Below are 20,457 nucleotides of genomic sequence, written 5' to 3'. Positions count from 1 at the left end.
TACAGTTTAGTTCATCAATTTGTTCCAAATCCTCCTCTAATGACACCTCAATCTGGGACAGTTCCTCAGATTTTTCACCTAAAAAGAATGGCTCAGGTTTGAGAATCTCCCTCACATCCTCAGCCGTGAAGACAAATGCAAAGAATTCATATAGTTTCTTCACAATGGCCTTATCATCCTTGAGTGCTTCTTTAGCATCTTGAACATCCAGTGACCCCACTGGTTGTTTAGCAGGCTTCCTGTTTCTGATTTACTTAATTTTTTATATTACTTTTTGAGTCTTTAGGTAGATGTTCTTCAAATTCTTTTTTGGCTTTCCTAATTATATTTTTTACATTTCATTGGCCAGAGTTTATGGTCTTTTCTATCTTCCTCTTTAGGATTTAACTTCCACTTTTTAAAGGATGCCTTTTTGCCTCTCATTGCTACTTTTACTTTGTTGTTTAGCCACAGTGGCACTTTTTTATTTTCTTACTATGTTTTTTAATTTGGGGTATACATTTAAGTTGAGCTTCTATTATGGTGTCTTTGAAAAGTTTCCATACAGCTTGAGGAATTTCACTTTTTGTGCTGTATCTTTTACTTTCTGTTTAACTAACCAACTCATTTTTGTGTAGTCCCCTTTCTGAAATTAAATGCTACAGTATTGGGCTGCTGTGGTGTTTTCCCCATCACAGGGATTTTAAATTTTATTATATTGTGGCCGGTATTACCAAATGGTCCAGCAATATTCACCTCTTCAACCAGATCCTGTGCTCCACTTATGACTAAATCAAGAATTGCCTCTCCTCTTGTGGGTTCCAGGACTAGCTGCTCCAAGAAGCAGTCATTTATGGTGTCAAGAAACAACAAAGTTCATTTAAAATAGAAATGTTGACATTGGTGCTGCTGTTTCATTAAATCTTAAACAATGCTTTATTATTTTTGAAAAAATCAGCTTTTGGCCTGTTACTTGGTCTTTAAAAAATTTAGATGTTAATTATACTGTATGTGCAAAAAGCTCAAAGGCATTACGCTGGTAAAGCTTGGCGGAAACCCAATAAACCCATTTCAGTCTAAAGCACCATCAAGGGAACTAAAACAAGTGTATGTCAGTATGTTTAATAGTGTAGCCTAGGGGGACATAACACTTGCTCTATATGGGAAGAAAACAGCAGGCCTTTTCACTAAAAATGAGACAGAGAAAAAACTTGTGATCGCAAAGCAGAAAACCATATTGCTGATAAGACAAAAGTGTAAGAGGTTTACCACAAATTCAAGCTGTGCCTTTCCCAACTAAAATTTCATATTAATTTGCACGTCTTTTTTAGTTGCACAGCTAGCAGGAACTGTGAAAAAGGAAATTAGTTGTTCTTTTTCCAGAGACTCTTCACAGCAAACTTCTCGCATTGCTTTTTTTCTCTTTGAGTTGAAATATCAGACTCTGATTAGCTGCTTTATCTGCTCTTCTTATTTACAATAATAAGAGAAGAAAAAGGAGAGGCATTCAAATTAGCGCCTTCTTCTGAAAATTTGATTGAAGACATTTTTACATTAAGATTCTGGATACAGTTTCATGAGACCAGATTCCTAAACTAATAAAATGTGATATTTCGAGAAATTCTTTCCCTACACAGGTAATGGGTTAAATTATTTATTTTGCCCATTTCATTATATTGTTCTTTACTTTCATTTTGATCATAACTCTCAACCCAGACCTAAAAGAAAAGAGCACAGTTGTACTCACAGCTTGATAATTTCAGTACAGTTACCTCTGGTAACAGGAAGAAACATACTTGACCATCAGGGCCAGCTTTAGGAAGTGCGGGGCCCGGTTCAAATAGTTTTGATGGGGTCCCGGCAGGGATGACTCACCCAGCGGCTCTCCGGGTCTTCCGCAGCACTGAAGGACCCGCCACCGAAATGCCACTGAAGACCCGGAGCGAGTGAAGGACCTGCCGCAGAAGTGCCAACAAAGACCTGGAGTGCCGCCGGGTGAGTAAAAATTAAAAAGGCACGTAAGTTAGGCGCTCTTCTTTAGGGCATGGGACCCGAATTGGGGGAATCGGCCTAAAGCCGACCCTGTTGACCATAAAGGCTTTACAATGGTAGTGGGCAACCTGTGGCCCATGGGCCGCATGTGGCCCATCAGGGTAACATTTTGTTGACGTTTGACCGTCCACAGGCATGGCCCCCCGCAGCTCCCAGTGGCCGTAGTTCACTGTTCCCAGCCAATGGGAGCTGCAGGAATCGAGGGACTTATGGCTGTTTTGAGTTTCTGGTATGGTGCAAATGGCCAGAGCATATAACTGAATCTGACCCTATGGGTGCATAGGAATTATTGTTTGGGTATGCATTGAGCATTTCATGCAGGAATCTGAAAGTGCTTTCCCAATATAAATTTAATCAAATCACATAATCTCAGGAAGGTAGGACACTACAACTGCATCTATTTTACAAATGCATAAACTGAGGCGCAGAAGTTTGTGACCTGCCCATTGTTACAGAGTGAGACAGTGACTGAGGGCTGGGAATATCCTTTGGGAATTCTTACTCTTCTTCCCCTTTCCTTAACATTAGACCTACATTACTTCCTACCATGTCTCTCTACTTTATGGAAATAGAAACGTATCTAGTACAGCAGCCCATACAGGGGAAAATGTCTACATACACTGAGAGATGGAGAGAAAGAGAGACTGAGAGCAGATACATGTATTAGTTAGTAAAGTAAGGACAAGCAGCTGTAGATATAATATACCTTTTTCATAATACTGAATTTAAAATATAAGCATTTAGCTCCTGTAATGTACTGTGAGATGTCTGACTTCCTAAATGGGTTCAAGTGTAACTTACTGTTACCCATCACAAGGTCATTGCTGTATTTAAGAGCCTTGCAAAAAAAGATAATTGATTGAGCTGATCCAAGTGCCTTGCTCATCTCACTAGACCTATTTCTCAGCTGCCCTAGGTTAATCACCAAGTCCGCCACATGCTGATGTCCTCCATTACATCATAATTAGAATTCAGCAGGCAAAGCTGGGGAAAGCTGGCAAAATTAATCATATTTTCCTTCTAGGAGCCAGATGTTGCTGAAAAGATTTCATTTAATTGTGTGATAGATGCAGTAATAGTGTCCATATGCAGAGAGCTGATAGTGACATTGATAACAGTATAAGGAAAGTGAAGTGAGGCATGCTTCTTGGCTAGTTAATTATGATTATTCGTTTATGTGAATCATCCCATTTCATATTACATTTAAAGTAGATAGAGAAAGTATTAAGAATATGCAAATGTAAAACTACTTAAAATAATTCTGCAAATGTAAAGCTGTGCTCTGTAAAGTTAAGGCTGCTGACGTGTTTTTATTTTTTTATTCCCCCCCCCATCAACAATTAAATAACCACAGCATTGATATCTTGTTGGGATATAAAGAGCTCTATATGGTGACATTAAATATGATTTGATATACAAAACATCTGCATTATATTTGTGAAGTAGAAGATATCATTACTGTTTGATGTCCATAAGAAATAAGTTATAGGTAGATATTGAATGCTATGGAGATGAGTATCAAGTGGTAGGGTCGATCTACAAACATGAAGTCAAGGCCATTATTTAACTTGAGGGATAATAAATATGGAATGAGTGGACCAAATTATATTCTGGTGTAAGCAAGTACAGCTCCCAGTGAAATATATGGCCACTTATATTTATTAAATCAACTTTCATTCTGGTATTAGATTTCGAATGTTATCGAAAGTATTTGGAAATTATGCACTCAAATTCAAAAAGTAGTAACTTGTTTTTAAAAAATAAAATTTTAACAAGAAGATGAAGGCAAATTTCTAACTTAAACAATACTGATTTCTTGAATAGTGAATACTGTTTTTATTTTTTTTAACTCATCGTTCAGGAGAGAGTTGTTTGAAAATATGAATAAATTGATTAATACTGCTCCAGACCTGAGGATTATTGTCTATTAATATTAAGTACATATATCTAAGTGGAAAATTTGATTAAAAACAAAATATGGATATAAATGGAAACAAAAATATTTGTGAAATTCTTTTTGCTCTAGTAAAACAATAGAAACTTGGTAATACTTTGTATGACTCTTTTCAGTAGATCACATTGGGCAATACAGCTCGTTAACACTATCTTTGAGTGAGTATGTGCAGTCACAAATGTAGGTAGTGTTTTGTTTGGTTTTGCTCTTTGACTGAAATCTTCTGAGCTCCACCTCACCAACAAACAACAGAAATTAGTTGGCTCAGAATGGGCCAACTTCAGTAACTAGAGAGCTGTTTTTGACAGAGAAAGAAACTGTGTGGCTCAGAGTTTGGAGGTGTTTTCCCAAAGTTCTGATGTGCTGCTTCTGTGAGTTAGAAACTGAAATTTGCCTTTGCCATCTAATATTTTTGCTTAGGAATAATGTACATGCTTTTAAATAAATTACATTGTGATACAATCCAGTGCTGGTGCTAGCTCATTGGGGGCCCTAAGCAGGAATATTTGGGGACCCCCTGCATGCACAACACATACTAATAATGAATGGGGGTCCCCTTGAGTCAAGCAGTTGCTTAGTGTGCTTATGCCTAGCACCAGCTCTGATACAACCCTTTATATCTGTTAATTTATTTCTCTCCCAATTAGGAAATGACCTGTCTCTTGACCACTTGAAAGACATCATATTATAGTTACACTTTAAAAAACCAACAATTTAGTATTGCAGTAGTGCCTAGGAGTTCCAAACATGGGACTAGGACCGCAGGGTGCTAGGCTGTACTAACATAAAACAAAAAGAACTACAGACAGGAGAGCACAAAGAAAAAAAAAAAAAGAGAGATGATAGTGCCCAGTGTGCTGTAGGCTTCAGCGGATCAGAAATCTCTCAACCCATAATATGATTGCTTGGTTAGTCAATCTGGATTCTTTAACTTCTAAAAAAAGCAACCAAAAAAATCCTATCAGATAATTGGATGTTATTTTCACCTAGCACATTCATAGATCAGTTTCTCAGAATCTCACAATATAAAAGCTAGACAGTAGTTTACATTCTGAAATAGAAGAAACTGTCTTAGCAAGCCTTAGTAGTGCTTAATAGGCCACAGAGTCTCACTTTTGAACGTAAGGTCAGAAATAGTAGCAAAAATGAACTTGGACAGTTACTTTGGATGTTGATTAATGTTGCAATTACTAAGGTAGATATATTGTCTGAAGAAATACTGTAATGATTGGCCTCTGCGAATTTCAGGTGGTGAAGACAGAAATATGCATATAAACTGAGCTCCATTAGGCCAGAAGACTTGTGACATGCTGAGGGGTATAATGAGAAATTGAAAACCTTTGTTTTCATTACCATGGGGTGTTCTGATATATTTTCTTAATATATATTGTGACTGGTATGCTGCCAAGCCAACAATTATCCATTAGTTGTGGAATATGTTTTGAATACCTTTGCATTTCCATGCAAAGTCAATCCAACTAGGTCCGGAACAGACCTTTTCCTCAAATATAAACAGTGTTCATTCATAGTGCATTGAAAAGAAATCATAAAATGTACAGCAACTTTATGGACCAAGCAGAATAGCTTTATAATATCTAGTATGGGTCTGATACTGTGAGATACTGACTCCTTCAACTCCCACAAAAGTCAATGGGAGTTGAGTGTGCTTAGCACCTGGCAGGATTTGAAACCTCATTTAAAAACTAATGTTATGAAAAGTGATTTTCCTTTCTTCAGTCTACTGATGACAGATGAAATGTTTTTTCTTCAACTGTGTATTTTTTTACAAACTGAGCCACACAATAATCCTCCATAAATCAGTGCATAATTACCAACTATTCAGTAGTGTGCAAATATTCCCACTATAACTGCAAAGCCTCAGCTGTTTTAAAAAAGAGTTATGCAACTCTCCATCCATCTAAGCAAAGGTAATAGAACAGATGTCAAAGTCATTACATGTCAAAAGTATTGAGAAAGTTTAGCAGCAGAGTAATAAGCACAGGAAATATGGAAGTTGGTCTTTTTGATTTTGCACATATGCCATACATTAATCAATTCTTATTCTAAAGTCATTAACATTAGGATAGCATGTGGATTTAGTATTCCAAATAATATGGTAATATATAATGTAATAAAAATAACCAATCTGAATTATCTATATGTAGGACCCTATCAAATTCATGGCTGTGAAAAACACATCATGGACCATGAAATATGGTCTCCTCCGTGATATCTGGCGGTGATGGGTAGGGCAGGGTGCAACATAGCCAGAGCGCTTACCATGCACCAAGCTCCAGTTGCTACTTCTGGTGGGCCTGGGAAGGAACAGGACTTTCTCTTTTCCTACGGGGCCACTCTCTGGGCCGGTCAGATCCACCTCCTGGAACCTTTCACGGCTGCAGGACACACCACAACCTCATCTCTCTTCCTGCCCCCATTGCTCCCCAGCCATGAAGCGCAGCCCCTGCTGGCACAACTCTGTGCCTGCCTGAGGCTTGTACTTTGGTGAGGGGGCAACACTACCTGTGACCCCAAAACTATGCCCATGTTAAATGTGCGGGGCATGGCCCCTGGCCCCTCTGCTTCCAGTGCTGATAGTCCCCCACTTCTACAAAGGTTCTGGCACCCTTGCCCCCAGCCCCGCTCCTTCCAGGCCTAGTGCTCAGAAGCTAAAGGGGCCTTGTGTGTGTGTGAGGGTGGGGGGATCACAGCAACCCCTTACCATGGGGCCATGGGTGGTCACCCACCCATAAGGCTGGACCTGCCTCCCACCCCCTCAAAAAAAAAAAGTAAAGACCTTTTCATACCTAGGGTTGCCAACTGTCTAATCACACAAACCCAAACACCCTTGCCCTGCCCCACCTCTTTGCTGAGGCCCTTCCCCCTGCTCACTCCATCTCCCCTTCCTCTGTCACTCGCTCTTCCCCACCCTCGCTCACTTTCACCAGGGTGGGGCAGGTGGTTGGGGTGCAGGAGGAGGTGCGGGGTCTGGGCCTGGGAGGCAGGTCTGAGGGGATCAGAGTGTGGTAGGGGACTCCGGGCTGAGCCTGGGGTTGGAGTGTTGGAGTGTGAGCTCTAGGAGAAAGTTTGGGGGTAGCCTCAGGGCTGGGGCACAGGGTTGGGGTGCGGGAGAGGGTTGGGTTGCAGGCTCTGGGAGGGAGTTTGTATGTGGGAGGGGGCTCAGGGCTGGGGCAGGGATCTGGGGTGCAGCAGGGGGTCTGGGAGGGAGTTTGGGGCATAGGAGGGGGCTCAGGGCTGGGGCAAGGGGATGGAGTGCGGGGGAGTTCAGGGTGCGGGCTCTGGTGGGGCAGTGCTTACCTTGGGTGGCTCCTGGGAAGCAACCAGCATGTCAGGCTCCTATGCTCAGGGGTGGCTATGCGGCACATGCAGTCACCGCTGCCACAGCTCCCAATGGCTGCGTTTCCTGGCCTGCGGAGTCGGTGCTCAGGGCAGGAGCAGTGCACAGAGACCCCCTGGCAGCCCCTGAGCCTAGGAGCTAGAGGGACTTGCCGGCTGCTTCCGGGAGCCACACACAGCCAGGGCAGGTAGGGAGCCTTCCTTAGCCCCACTGTGCCGCCAGCCAGACTTTTAGGGGCCTAAAATCTTCCAGATTGCATTCTGCAGCCACGGGAGATTGAGGCCCATTTTGGGAGACTCTCAGTCAATCCAGCAGGGTTGGCAACCCTACCTATACCATGTGACCCTCACATCTATGCTGGCCGCTGCTCTCCGGCTGCCCAGATCTGTAGGCAGCGCCTCTGTCAGCAGCAGTGCAGAAGTAAGGGTGGCAATATTGTAACCCCTCCCCCCCACACACAATAATTTTATGAGCCTCCCACTACCCATAACCCTCTTTTGGGTCAGGACCCCAATGGTTATAACACCTTGAAATTTCAGATGTAAATATCTGAAATCGTGAAATGTATATATATTTTTAAATCCTATGACCACGCATTGGACTGTGAAGTTGATAGGGCCCTATCTATATGCAGGTAGAATATTATATTAAATCAATATGCTATTGAACTCCTTTGTATAGCACTTTGTGATCTATGGGTGAAAAGAGCTATATGACAGCTAGGTGGTATTATTATTATTATTATTATTATTCAATATTCACATGTCAATTATTAATAATTAAAAATCTGAAGTTGTTCATGTAGGAAGCATACATTTATAACTGGTAATCCTCAAATAATTGGTAGCTCCATAGAAAGGTTGGAATGGTTGAGATCTTGAATATCTGTCCAGAGTAAAATGTATTCCTACTAATATCAAATGCAGTATTCAGTTTCAATAACCACAGTATTGCCTGGAAAACAAGAACAGTAACTGCTCCACTCTGGTTGGCATTGGGTTAGCCTCTCTTAGAGTATTGCAGACAGTTTGGGGCATCACATTTTAAAGTGCTAAAACAGACAAATTACAGAGAATTCAGAAGACAGTAACAAAGATGATAACAGGCTTGGGAAAATAAGATCTATGAGGAAAAGCTAAGAGAACTGGGTTTCTTCAAGAAAGAGAGGAGAAATGTAACTGTATGTTCATACCTCTCATTAGTCAGAGAGGACATAAAAAGAAGTAATGGACTTCAGAGAAAATTTACATGTATATATCAGGACAAAATTTATGTGCCAGACTTTCAGCTGGTGCAAATTGGTGTAGCCCAGGGGTCGGCAACCTCTGGCACGCGGCTTGCCAGGGTAAGCACCCTGGTGGGCCGGGCCAGTTTGTTTACCTGCCACGTCCGCAGGTTCGGCCGATCGCGGCTCCCACTGGCTGCGGTTCACCGTCCTAGGCCAATGGGGGTGGCGGGAAGCCGCGGTCAGCACATCCCTCTCCCACGCCGCTTCCCGCAGCCCCCATTGGCCTGGGACGGCAAACCACAGCCAGTGGGAGCTGTGATTGGCTGAACCTGCTGACATGGCAGGTAAACAAACTGGCCTGGCCCGCCCGGGTGCTTATCCTAGCGAGCTGCGTGCTAGAGGTTGCCGACCCCTGGTGTAGCCATTCTAATTCAATAAAGCTACATTTATTCATACCAGCTCAGGATATGTCCCAATATTTTAAAAAATAGCTAGGCTATAGAATGAGTTACTGATACATGCTATGGAACCTCTGTCATTGGAGATACTCAACACTTGACTTGATACCCATCTATCTGCTGTTCATGAATAAAAAGATCAAGCCTGCCACAATGTACAAAAACTAAATGGAAGAACCAGTTGGATGATAAATACAGATAATATCGTGAGCTCAATTTTTTGACAGTTCTTTAAGATAATTATTGTTCCCATTTTACAAACTGGGAATCAAGGCAAAGAGGTTAAATGGTTTGCCCAAAGGTCTCTCAGTTGGAGAGGTATGAATAAAACCCAGGATTCCTGACTCCCATTCTCTGCTATAGTAATTAGAAAATGTTGCCTCACTAAGATGACCCTTCTAATCCAAATAACTGTAGGCCAAATCCTTACTTAGAATTATATACCTACCTCTTTCTGAAGCCATTGTGAGACACAGGTGCACCTAAGGGCTTGATCAGGAAGCTCAAAGGTTTGGTCTAACATAATCTAAAGAATCAATGGCAGTCAATGATTGCATATGGTGCTCAGCAGTATGTTAGAGGGCTTTCCCTTCACCCTCTCCCTGGTTCTTGTCACGCGGACAGAAAACAGAAGACCAGAAGTCCGAAGTGTAGACAATGTGATGTTCATTGGGGTTAGTTTCCAGAAAACGTGTTCCATAACTCTGACACCTCAGAGCCTTTTTTCCCAGTAACTGCTCCCCTCAGGAGGCATAATTATACCTGCAATGCACACCCACAGTCCCACCCCTTACAACTTAGGGTAATGTTACATTTTGAGTCTGGGATCTTCATCCCACCTCTTTATTCCCCATGGGAGTGGAAAGAAGTGAGGTTGTTCTCTGGTCAGGGATGGATATTTCTTTGGTCTTTTAGTGGTTTGTACTCACCTTCCTCCCCCCAGCTTCTTTGCCCCTCCTGACAGGTTGCTTGATTTTGCCTTGAGATAGGGGTTGAGGCAATCTTAAAGTGTGCTCTGAGTAACACTTTAACTGCTCTTATCTATTCCCATTATACTAACAAATCCATCTGACTAGGCAGAAGCAACATCACAGTGTCTTTGTTCTTTGTTTACACGTATTAGTATAAGAGTATAAAAAAGTCAAACCCCAGATTCTATCCCAGACTTATATACTAACACAGTACACTAGCTTTAGTACAGCAAAAGATGAGATAGACATTCCATTTAAAATTTTTGTTCAGATGCTGTTAATGTCTCAACATTTTTTTTTGTTTGTTTTTGTTTCCCTCTCATGCTTGATGTAAGCTGAATGCTTGATCATTTTTGGAAAGTTTGAACAAATGTTCATACATTTTTTATTTCTGCTAGAGTGGGGGAAAAGTTTTACACTTCTCAGAAACTGTTCATACTTCACCTGACTTTGGATAACTTACATAGGCTTTGCTTGAAACTTCAAAATTAGCATGCAAATGACCATCATTTAGATATGTGACATTAAGACTGAAGAAATATAAGTGAAATCACACAGTTTAGTAATGTTTTATAATCCATCAATCTCATCCCACCTCATTCACTTCTTATTATATTCATTGCCCACTCTGACTCCACTACAGAATCTATTTGTCTCCCTAATTCTCTGTCCAACTTTTACGTGGCTGATCCTATGCTATCTCTATACAGTTCCATCATGCCTGACTCCATTATGCTTGCCTACCACCACATCCATCTGATCCCTCCACACACCACTCTGGCTGATGCCTTTCACTGCACTATAGCAGTGTCCTCCTCAGACGTTACTGTGTGGGACATTGTTGCTCTGAAGATTCACACCCTGATTTACAGCTTGGTAACTTGCCATGTTGGCAAGCCATAAAATACGGGAACAAATAATCTGGGTGTGCTTTAGAGGTACACTGGGCTTGCAAAATGGGATTACAGAACAATTTACAGAAATGTAGGTTTCATTCCTTTACTGAGAGCTCAGTCCTGCTTTTATTAAATCTATGTCAAACTCCCATAAATTCAATGGGAGCAGAATTTGGCCCCAAATGCATTGTGACATAGGCATAGCATTGATATATCATATTGATTATGAGACTTTACAAGCTATAAAGTATATTAAATGTTGCTAGTGGCCTGGGTAAACTCCTACTCCATTGAGTTTAAATGTTAATTGTCTTGTCTGATTGGCTATAAGATCTATGAAGGATATTACATTGATTGTTTGATCTTTTGCATGCCACAATGCTGTCTCTGCCCACTCCTCTCCTGTTGATTTCTTGTCTCTAAATTTTTCCTCTGTTTGGAATGAATTTTGTGCTTTTCCTTCTGACAGCACTTATCACTGCAAATACATCTAACATTTATGCAGCTGGCATTATTTTTGTCTCTCACTTCTGTAGTTAGAACCTTTCCAAATAGAGAACAGGAGCGTGTGACAAAGCAATAGACTTTAATATGTTAAATGTTACAGAAGAGCACACAATACTTATAGTGGCAACATTTATTGAAAGGTTTCAATTAACTAACTTTCTTTGCCATAGGTTTGGATCTTATTTCTCTGGATTTCAGATAGGTTTGGAAGATCTCCAACAACTGAGATGACACACTAGATCTATCAAATTCGGTGGAAATGCATGCTTGTAAACTTATTAATGTCTCAATGGAGCAACAGTTAAAGAAGCTTGAAATTTGATGAAGCAGTGTTTGTAGTGTTTGCCATGCTAAAGAATATTGAGCCTGATTTTCCACTTCCTTGAATCTTGTATAATGTGAGTATAAAATGTTGGCATGTCATAATGACAGAATTTTCCGCTTATTTTGTACAGGTGCAAAGGCCTGTAAAAGGTGCTAGGCAGCAGAAAATTAGGCCTTTAGTTAGAAATGGTAATTGTTTACTTCAGTTAAGGTTGTCTGACTATGCTATGAGGATGAATCAGGGTTTGTAGTGAAAGAGATTGTCATAGGACATTTACCTCATTTGTTGTGGAAGGTGGGTAGTGAATGAGGCATCAAATGAGACAAATGCAAGGAGAGAAAAGATGCTCTTATGGTAAAGGCAGGTGAATGCTGCCCTGGATAATTGGATACTATCCCTGATTCTGCCACAGAGGTCTTACATGATACTAGGCAAATCACTTAATCCAAACTTTTCACAAGTCCGTTCCTCATTTTCTGGGTGCCAAATTGAGAACCTGGGGTCTAATTTGCAGAGAAGTTGAGCATTCATAGATGGAAATGAAGTCAGTGGGAATTATATTTTTGAATATAAAAAGTGCTATATAATACTAAGTCTGAAAAATCAGATCATAGGTGGCTCAAATGGGGCACCCAAAATTAATGGATTCCTTTGACTTTTATCTCTCTGTATCTCAATTCCCCATGTGCAAATGGGATAATAATATCACTGTCTCACAGGGATGTTGTCAAAATAAATTCATGAATGTCTGTGAAGCACTCAGATATTATAGTAATGAGCACCATCGAAAAGCCCAAGAGGAAAGTAATTCTGTCTTCAGAGCAACGTTAGAACAGTGTGTGGTAACAAGGCCTAGGACCACACATTGAACAATGAGGCTATAATAAAATATTGAACCGTTGCTCATTCAGTAAACATACTGTCCATACTGTGCACTAAATGAGGCAGAGTGGCATGTAGAAAAAAATAGTATGGGATCATGTAATTTAAGATTTTATCATAATGCATATGCACAAGAGGCCTGAATTAATGTTGCACAGGCAATCTTAATTCTGGCATTTCCTAACACTGCGGTGCTTGACTTTGTAATCTTAGTGTTCTTTTAACATAATATTGTGTATGTGTGTGTGTGTGTGTGTGTGTGTGTGTGTGTGTGTGTGTGTGTGTGTGTGTAATTTACAGAGAAAAGTGCAGTGTTAGGATAAGGGCATAAAAGGGCAGAATATAGCTTCCACAAAGAGAGCAGGGAGGGAAAAGGGTGAAGCTGAAAATTGATGGAGCTGCCAAATTCCCAGAAGACATCTGTCTGAATCACGCCGAATTCCTTCTAGGCTCCTAGTGCAGTTCAATCCCTTCCACAGACTCCTCTGCAAAGATGTTCCTTAAAGACACAATCTAGTTCTTTATACTGAGCATAATTAGTGAAATATTTAGGATGCTGTTGTATTAAGTGAGAAATAAAGCAGAAATGCTGCTTTCTAAATAGTTCCATGAGACTAGGCAAAGACTCCCCAACATAAAAAGTACCAAGATGGATAAAAAAGAAAACACTACACACACACACACACACACACACACACACACACACACACACACACACACACACACTTGCATGCAAAAGCACGTAGGCATTTTTGACCAGCATTACAGATTGGCTTTCTAAAGAGACCAATAAAAGTGGATGCATCACTTTTATTTTAAGAGTTCTGATGCAATGGAAGCTAAAAGGTTGTGAGCAATTGGGCGTAATCAATATGTATGAAGAGAGGGACAGAAGGATACACTCTGGGTTTGGATGCAGAAAACGTTGAGTGAATAGCAACAGAGGGTCCTGTGGCACCTTTAAGACTAACAGAAGTATTGGGAGCATAAGCTTTCGTGGGTAAGAACCTCACTTCTTCAGATGCAAGTGAGGTTCTTACCCACGAAAGCTTATGCTCCCAATACTTCTGTTAGTCTTAAAGGTGCCACAGGACCCTCTGTTGCTTTTTACAGATTCAGACTAACATGGCTACCCCTCTGATAGTTGAGTGAATAGTTTTTCTAACAGGGTCCAGATTTTGTGTCACTGAAGTCAATGGGAAACAGGATCAGACCCAGATAAGAACAGTAAGAAAACAATTATTTAGTGCTTCTGAGCAAACATTCTGCAAAACTTGATCTGGAATAATAAGTGTGATGGTTTATACCTATATTAGTTTATACTACTACATTTTCTCTCCCATATTTTCGAGTGATATCTTTGCGGAGAACAGATACAAAATCCACAGTGCTGCAAAAAGTTAATATCAATGATTCAGTATGTGTCACTCTTCTCTCTTGGTCACTATGGACACACCACCTGCAGCATTGTCTTAAAAAGCCCTGTTACTGTGGATGCCATCTTTCAGATGAGACACACAAATGATGATTTGTTATTAATGGGTTAAATTCCGCACTGAATTACACCCACTGTGGCCTCGTTGAGTTTGGTCCAAAGTCTGTAACATACATTGGGATTCTTCTGTTATCAGTTATCTGTTACCAAAAAAAGAGCAATTATTCTAGAATGGGATAACTTCAATTCAGTTTTGTTACTGAAAACCCCAATAGTTTGTAATCTAACTGCTTTCCCTCTGTCCACATAGAACTCCCTCAGATAAGGGAGAGCTTCTGTCCTAACTACAGCTACTGCATTTGTGGGAGAAAATACAGTCCAATTCTTGAAATCAATAAAAAAATTCAATCCTAAAAAAATCCCATAAATTAATTGTATCTTCCATATTAGAGATGGTCATTTTTTTCAATCAGAGAATGGTTTTCCAGCACTAGGAGCATTATGATATTCTCTTTGTATTTTGAAGCTTGTTTTGTAAGTGTTTGGTATGTGAAAAGAGAAGTCTAATTATATAGTTTTTACCCTGGGGGGAGGGAGGGGGAAGGAGGGAGGGTGGAGGGAGGGTGGAGGGAGGGAAGACTCTGACTATGATTATTTAATTGCCTTTTGAGCTGTCAAGATAATATATATATATATATATATATATATTCGTCCAGCTGGGACAGTGCTGACTTCTCCATCACCACAGCCAAAGGCTCCTTATGCCTGGAAGTCTCAACTCTGTAAATGGTGCTTTGCAGCTCAGTTATCTGTCTCTCAGGACCTGCACTTGTTGGGCTAGTTATTCTCTGGTGCTCACCATTAGTATGCTGGCTGTTCGCAGGGGGGCTGTGCTGGCTGGCTCAGATGCTTGGGCTTCCCAAAACTCACTGGTAGCCTGCCTTTCTTCCTTCTCTCTGACTTCTTTTATCAGCTGGGAGTAAATTGGGGGACTTCCTGTCATTCTCTTAATCAGATATATATATATATATATATATTTGTGTGTGTGTGTGACCATTTGCATTTGCTTTTCAGCTAAAAGAACACTAGGCTCTTAGAACTACAATGACAAATTCCCTAGAAGTACCCAGATAGCTATATAGCAGTGGTGGGCAGTCCATAGGCCACACACAGCATGTCAGGGTAATCCGCTGGCAGGCCGCGAGACAGTGTTTACATTGACCATCTGCAGGCATGGCCGCCTGTAGCTCCCAATGGCCGCGCTTCGCCGTTCCCGACCAATGAGAACTGCGTGAAGTGGCATGGGCTGGCCGTCGCTTCCTGCAGCTCCTATTTGCCAGGAACAGCAAACCGTGGCCACTGGGAGCTGTGGGCGGCCATGCCTGCGGATGGTCAATGTAAACACTGTCTCGCAGCCCACCAGCAGATTACCCTGATGTGCCCCATGCGGCCCGTGTGCCGCTGGTTGCCCACCACAGCTATATAGTGTAAACAATGTATAGTATAATGATTTCTCCCCTGACAGCTAGTTGGGGAGGGGGAAAGACTTCATGAGCAAACTGTATTTACATGAACACACCTACTGTGCGTAGGTATCTAGCAGACAGGAGCTGTGCAGCTCCAAGTGGGTACAAATCACTTTAGTACTGAATACAGGGGAGCAGAACTGGGCTTAACCTGTCCACATCAGTAACAGAAGAATTATCCTTTCCCCCTTCGTCCAGCTGGGACAGTGCTGACTTCTCCATCACCACAGCCAAAGGCTCCTTATGCCTGGAAGTCTCAACTCTGTAAATGGTGCTTTGCAGCTCAGTTATCTGTCTCTCAGGACCTGCACTTGTTGGGCTAGTTATTCTCTGGTGCTCACCATTAGTATGCTGGCTGTTCGCAGGGGGGCTGTGCTGGCTGGCTCAGATGCTTGGGCTTCCCAAAACTCACTGGTAGCCTGCCTTTCTTCCTTCTCTCTGACTTCTTTTATCAGCTGGGAGTAAATTGGGGGACTTCCTGTCATTCTCTTAATCAGAGATGAAGTAGAATCGGGTTGAGCCAGTCTGGTCTGATCCATCTGCTCAGCAGTCACTGCTCCCCTCTAGATAGCTCTCTGAAGCAGTTTTTCCATCCTCTGTATCTAGGCTGAGACCATCTCACCCCTTTCCTGTCAGGAATTAAGAAACTTATAGTAAATGACCTAGAGTCCTCTACTCTCCCAAAGGTGTGACTGAGGGCCTCTACGTAGTCTTTCACACTGACCCCAGGGGTAGTGAGCTTCAGGGTGCAAATCATATCTAATGCTGGGTCCCTGAGGCTCTCTACTAGACATCTTCACCTTTCTGTATCTGGTATGGCCCACTCATGCAGCATTTCAGTGGTATGTTCCAACCAAGTTTCAAACTCCTCTTCCCCAGGCATTGGGATGGGACCCCCAGAAAATCACTTTAACTTATGGCAGGAGCTTGATGTAGAATGGGAAAACTCCACTTTTTTCCAATGCTTTCCCCAGTGCTTTTGCCCACTCATCAGCTGAGGCTGGAGCCCCCAAGCTTGGGGCTTCTGAGTCAGGGCCAAACAAGCCTGACATATTAGCCATTATACAAACTGCTTGCCACTGGCCGCCTGCTCGCTGCCTCACGCCGACCACCCGCTCACCGCCTCCCTACTGCTCGCTTTCTCCTGCCTGCTTGCTGCCAGCCACTCCCATCCACCACTTCTGCTGTCACCTGACTCTCTGCTGTGACCTCTGTAGGTCAGTCCCTTAGTGATTGTAAGCTCTTAGTGATTTTTAGCTCTCAGCAGTCTGGGCAGAAACATGGTTCCACCACAAGTGATTTCAACATTTAAAATAACAAAAGGCTCCTAATGAAGCCTATTTAGCTCTATTTTTGAACAGTGGGGAGGTACAGGTTAAACCAGACCAGGTACCCTGAGGCAGAGTCCACACATCCTGGGGGTCAGGCATTGGAGCAGTGTAGGTGTGTCATGTAAATACAGTTAGCTCCTGAAGTCTCTCCCTCTCCCCAACTAGCTGCCAGGGGACAGTTCATGCAGACCCTGCTTACAATAGTATGGGTAGTTCTTACACTTCATTAGTTTTGCTGTTCTTCGAATATAGAGATCAGCTAGCTGTTGTGAAGTGATTACTGTAATGTCATCATGTCAACCATTTTGCAAGACCAAATGGGGCAAATTTATCTTTGATGAAGTCAAAGCAGGGGTGAATCAAGCCTGTTATATATGGTAGATAGTTATTTTTCAAAGGTATTTAGGTGCCTAAAAATGCAGAAGGGTTAGTGGGATTTTCAAAAATGCCGAGTTACCTAACTCACATTAAAATAAATGGGAATTAGGATCCTGAGTTTTAATACCTACATCCTCATGTCTGTATTCCCTCTGTCTTTTGTATTCTTTGACACAGACTGCAAAGTACAAGAAAGGTAAACAACTCTAGTTTGTCAGAGACCTGGGTCACCATATTGCTACAAATAAGAAATCTGTTATAGACACCATATCTGTTTATGCATTTTTGAACGTTACTTTCATAATGTCATAATTTGTGGAGGGCACAGATGTTCACCTCCAGTTACTCCTAAGGAAATTCAAATTCAAAATGCTTTGTTTGAAAACTCCACAACAGCAGTATACACTGTGACAGACCCAGACCAGTGGGGTACAGGAGTCTGGTAGAGGGCAAATATACTGGTCACTGGATGAGTAGTTTTCTGTTCCCTGAGTGACCAGAGAAGGGGCTGCACTAGAGTAATCAGGAACATGCTAGAACCAGTTAAGGCATGCAGCCTAATTAGGATACCTGGAGCCAATTAAGAAGAAGCTGCTAGAATCAATTAAGGCAGGCTAATCAGGGCACCTGGGTTTTAAAAAGGAGCTCACTTCAGTTTGTGGTGCGAGTGTGAGGAGCTGGGAGCAAGAGGCGCATGGAGCTGAGAGTGAGAGGGTGTGCTGCTGGAGGACTGAGGAGCACAAGCGTTATCAGACACCAGGAGGAAGGTCCTGTGAGGGGAAGATCTCTGGGCTGTTCCCCAACCCACATGGTGAATCTCTGAGGCAAGAAAATCTGCCAATAAGCGCAGGACCCACCAAGATAAAGGAGAAACTTTGTCAACTGGTGTCAGGAGTGGGATCTTGGGATATACAATGCGGCGGAAGAAGGAGGGTGATTTAAAAAAAAACAAAAAAGAGTGGGTTTATTTTTTTTCACCACAATGGATGACATAGTGCGGGCACTGATACAAGCTACGGCGGCCCAGCAGGAGGCTACCCGTGTCCAGGCAGCCACCCAACAGGAGGCAGTGTGGCTGCAGCAAGAGATTAATCGCCTGCTGATGGACCAGGCTGCTCAAGACCGAGCTATGTTGCGGGAACTGGTAAACCAGGTAAAGTCCCTTACAGAACTGAATCACGGCCATGATGGGATGCGGCTCATACGGGCCAGCCATTGGCTGCAGAAAATGACATGGGAGGATGATGTAGAGGCATACCTTCTGGTTTTTGAGAGGACAGCCCTACGGGAGGCCTGGCCTCGAGATCAGTGGTCTGGTATCCTTGCCCCATTCCTGGGGAGGCCCAGAAGGCCTACCATGATCTGTCTGAAGAGGCTGCGGCAGACTACCCCCAGCTGAAAGCAGAGATCCTGGCCAGATCTGGGGTAATGACAGCAGTGCTGGCCCAGCAGTATCACGGTTGGAGGTACCAGGAAGACAAAACCCTGCGGTCCCAATTGTATGACCTCATCCATCTCGCACGAAAGTGGTTGCAAACAGAGTCCCGGAGTCCGGAAGAGATACTAGCGGTTCTGGTCATCGACCGATACATGAGGGGACTACCACCAGATCTTCGTGCCTGGGTAAGCCAGAACGAACCCACCACCTATGACGAGGTTGTCACCCTGGTAGAGAGGTGAAGGACAGCGAGGAAGCTGACCCGACCAGTTAAGGAAGAGGCACCCCAGGTTAAATTAGCAGCACCAAGCCCTAAAGTTCGGATGACTGGGCCACCAGGAGGGCCCAGGTGGAAAAAGAGAGAGGCTGAAGGCCCATCAGAGGCCACAAAAATACGGAGCACTGAGGGAGAAGAGGATTGTCATGTTAGACTGCCCAAACCAAGAGACTGGGGAACGCCTAGGGCTCGATACAGATGTTATGCCTGCGGGGAGTGGGGACACATAGCTGCACAGTGTCCCAGTGCTGAGGAGCCTATGCAATGTAACCCGGGGAACTGGGCTCCTTAATCCACCTTGTGGGGGTCTCACTAACCCCACATATGTATACCAGACCAGAGAAACTAAATGGGGTAGGGACCATGGCACGGTTGATTCGGGGAGTGCTATCACGCTTATCTCAGGGAAACTCGTGAAGCGAAGTCAGCTGCTACAGGCTAAACGTACGGGGATAACATGTGTCCATGGGACAGTTAGTTACTACCCCACCACCCCAGTAAAACTCGAGATCCAAGGGAACACTACTGAGGTAGTCCCTAATCTCCCATACCTGGTGCTCATAGGGAGGGACTTCCCAGGGTTTGGAAACTTACTCCCAGTAGGGGGATTGGAGAAAGATGGGGACCCTAAAATTGATGAGGCATCCACAGCAGACTGTCAACACCCAATCTTCTCTGAAATATCCCCAGATTTGTTCTCCACTCCCAGACAGGGTAGAAAGACAAAAAGGGAAAGAAGGGCAGCTAAGGCCTTGGGAACCCGAATACTGACCCAAAGCCAGAGGGTTGCTCTTGTAGGTAGGCGGACCCGCGCAGCTGAAAATGAGGCCATGCAGGAGGGAGAAGCACCCGAGTCTGACCCCCTCCCCAACGCTTCTGAACCAGTAGAGGCAACAGAGACTGGGCCCCTAGATCTAGGGCAGATTAGCCCTGGGAGAGGAAATTTTGGACGGGACCAGGCAGAAGACCCAAGGTATGACAACATTAGGAAGGAGGTGACTTAAATAGATGGGGTCCCCGTGGAAGGAAAAACCCATGGCCCAGGACCCTTCTTCATAATGAAGAAGGATCTCTTATACCGGGTTGCACCAGTACAGGGGCAGAAGGCACAGCAGATCCTAGTACCTCAAAAACACCAGAATGCTGTAGTAAGTCTTGCTCATAGTCATCTTTTTGGGGGGCATTTGGGGGTAGAGAGGACCTTGGCACGAGTCCTATGACGGTTCTTCTGGCCCAGAGTACATGAAGAAGTGCGGAGGTACTGTACCTCCTGCCCGGAGTGTCAGCTGCACAGTCCCCATCCCCACTTGAGGGCACCTTTAGTACCCCTTCCCATCATAGAGGTCCCCTTCGAGCGAATAGCCATGGACCTAGTGGGACCCCTGGAGAAGACGGCTCGGGGCCACCAATATATACTTGTTTTGGACTATGCTACTCGCTACCCAGAAGCCGTCCCCCTGCG

General features: G+C 43.2%; 1 long non-coding RNA gene across 2 annotated transcripts in view; it reads left to right on the top strand.

Annotated features, from left to right (window-relative positions):
* LOC135983998 (uncharacterized) overlaps window positions 1–20,457 on the top strand; it is a 69,542-nt gene that overhangs the window by 9,818 nt on the left and 39,267 nt on the right. The window contains exon 2 of one of the 2 annotated variants that reach the window (XR_010601902.1): window positions 11,574–11,801. The exons of the other annotated variant lie outside the window; for it this stretch is intronic. This is a non-coding gene — a long non-coding RNA (uncharacterized LOC135983998). The remainder of the gene's footprint in view (window positions 1–11,573; window positions 11,802–20,457) is intronic. 2 annotated transcript variants of the gene reach the window in all.

The sequence above is a fragment of the Chrysemys picta genome, chromosome 1, assembly GCF_011386835.1.
Source record: "Chrysemys picta bellii isolate R12L10 chromosome 1, ASM1138683v2, whole genome shotgun sequence".
In the NCBI taxonomy this organism is placed as follows: Eukaryota; Metazoa; Chordata; order Testudines; family Emydidae; genus Chrysemys; species Chrysemys picta.
The sequence above is the reverse complement of the archived record's forward strand: the minus strand, read 5'-3'. Positions and strand labels throughout refer to the sequence as shown.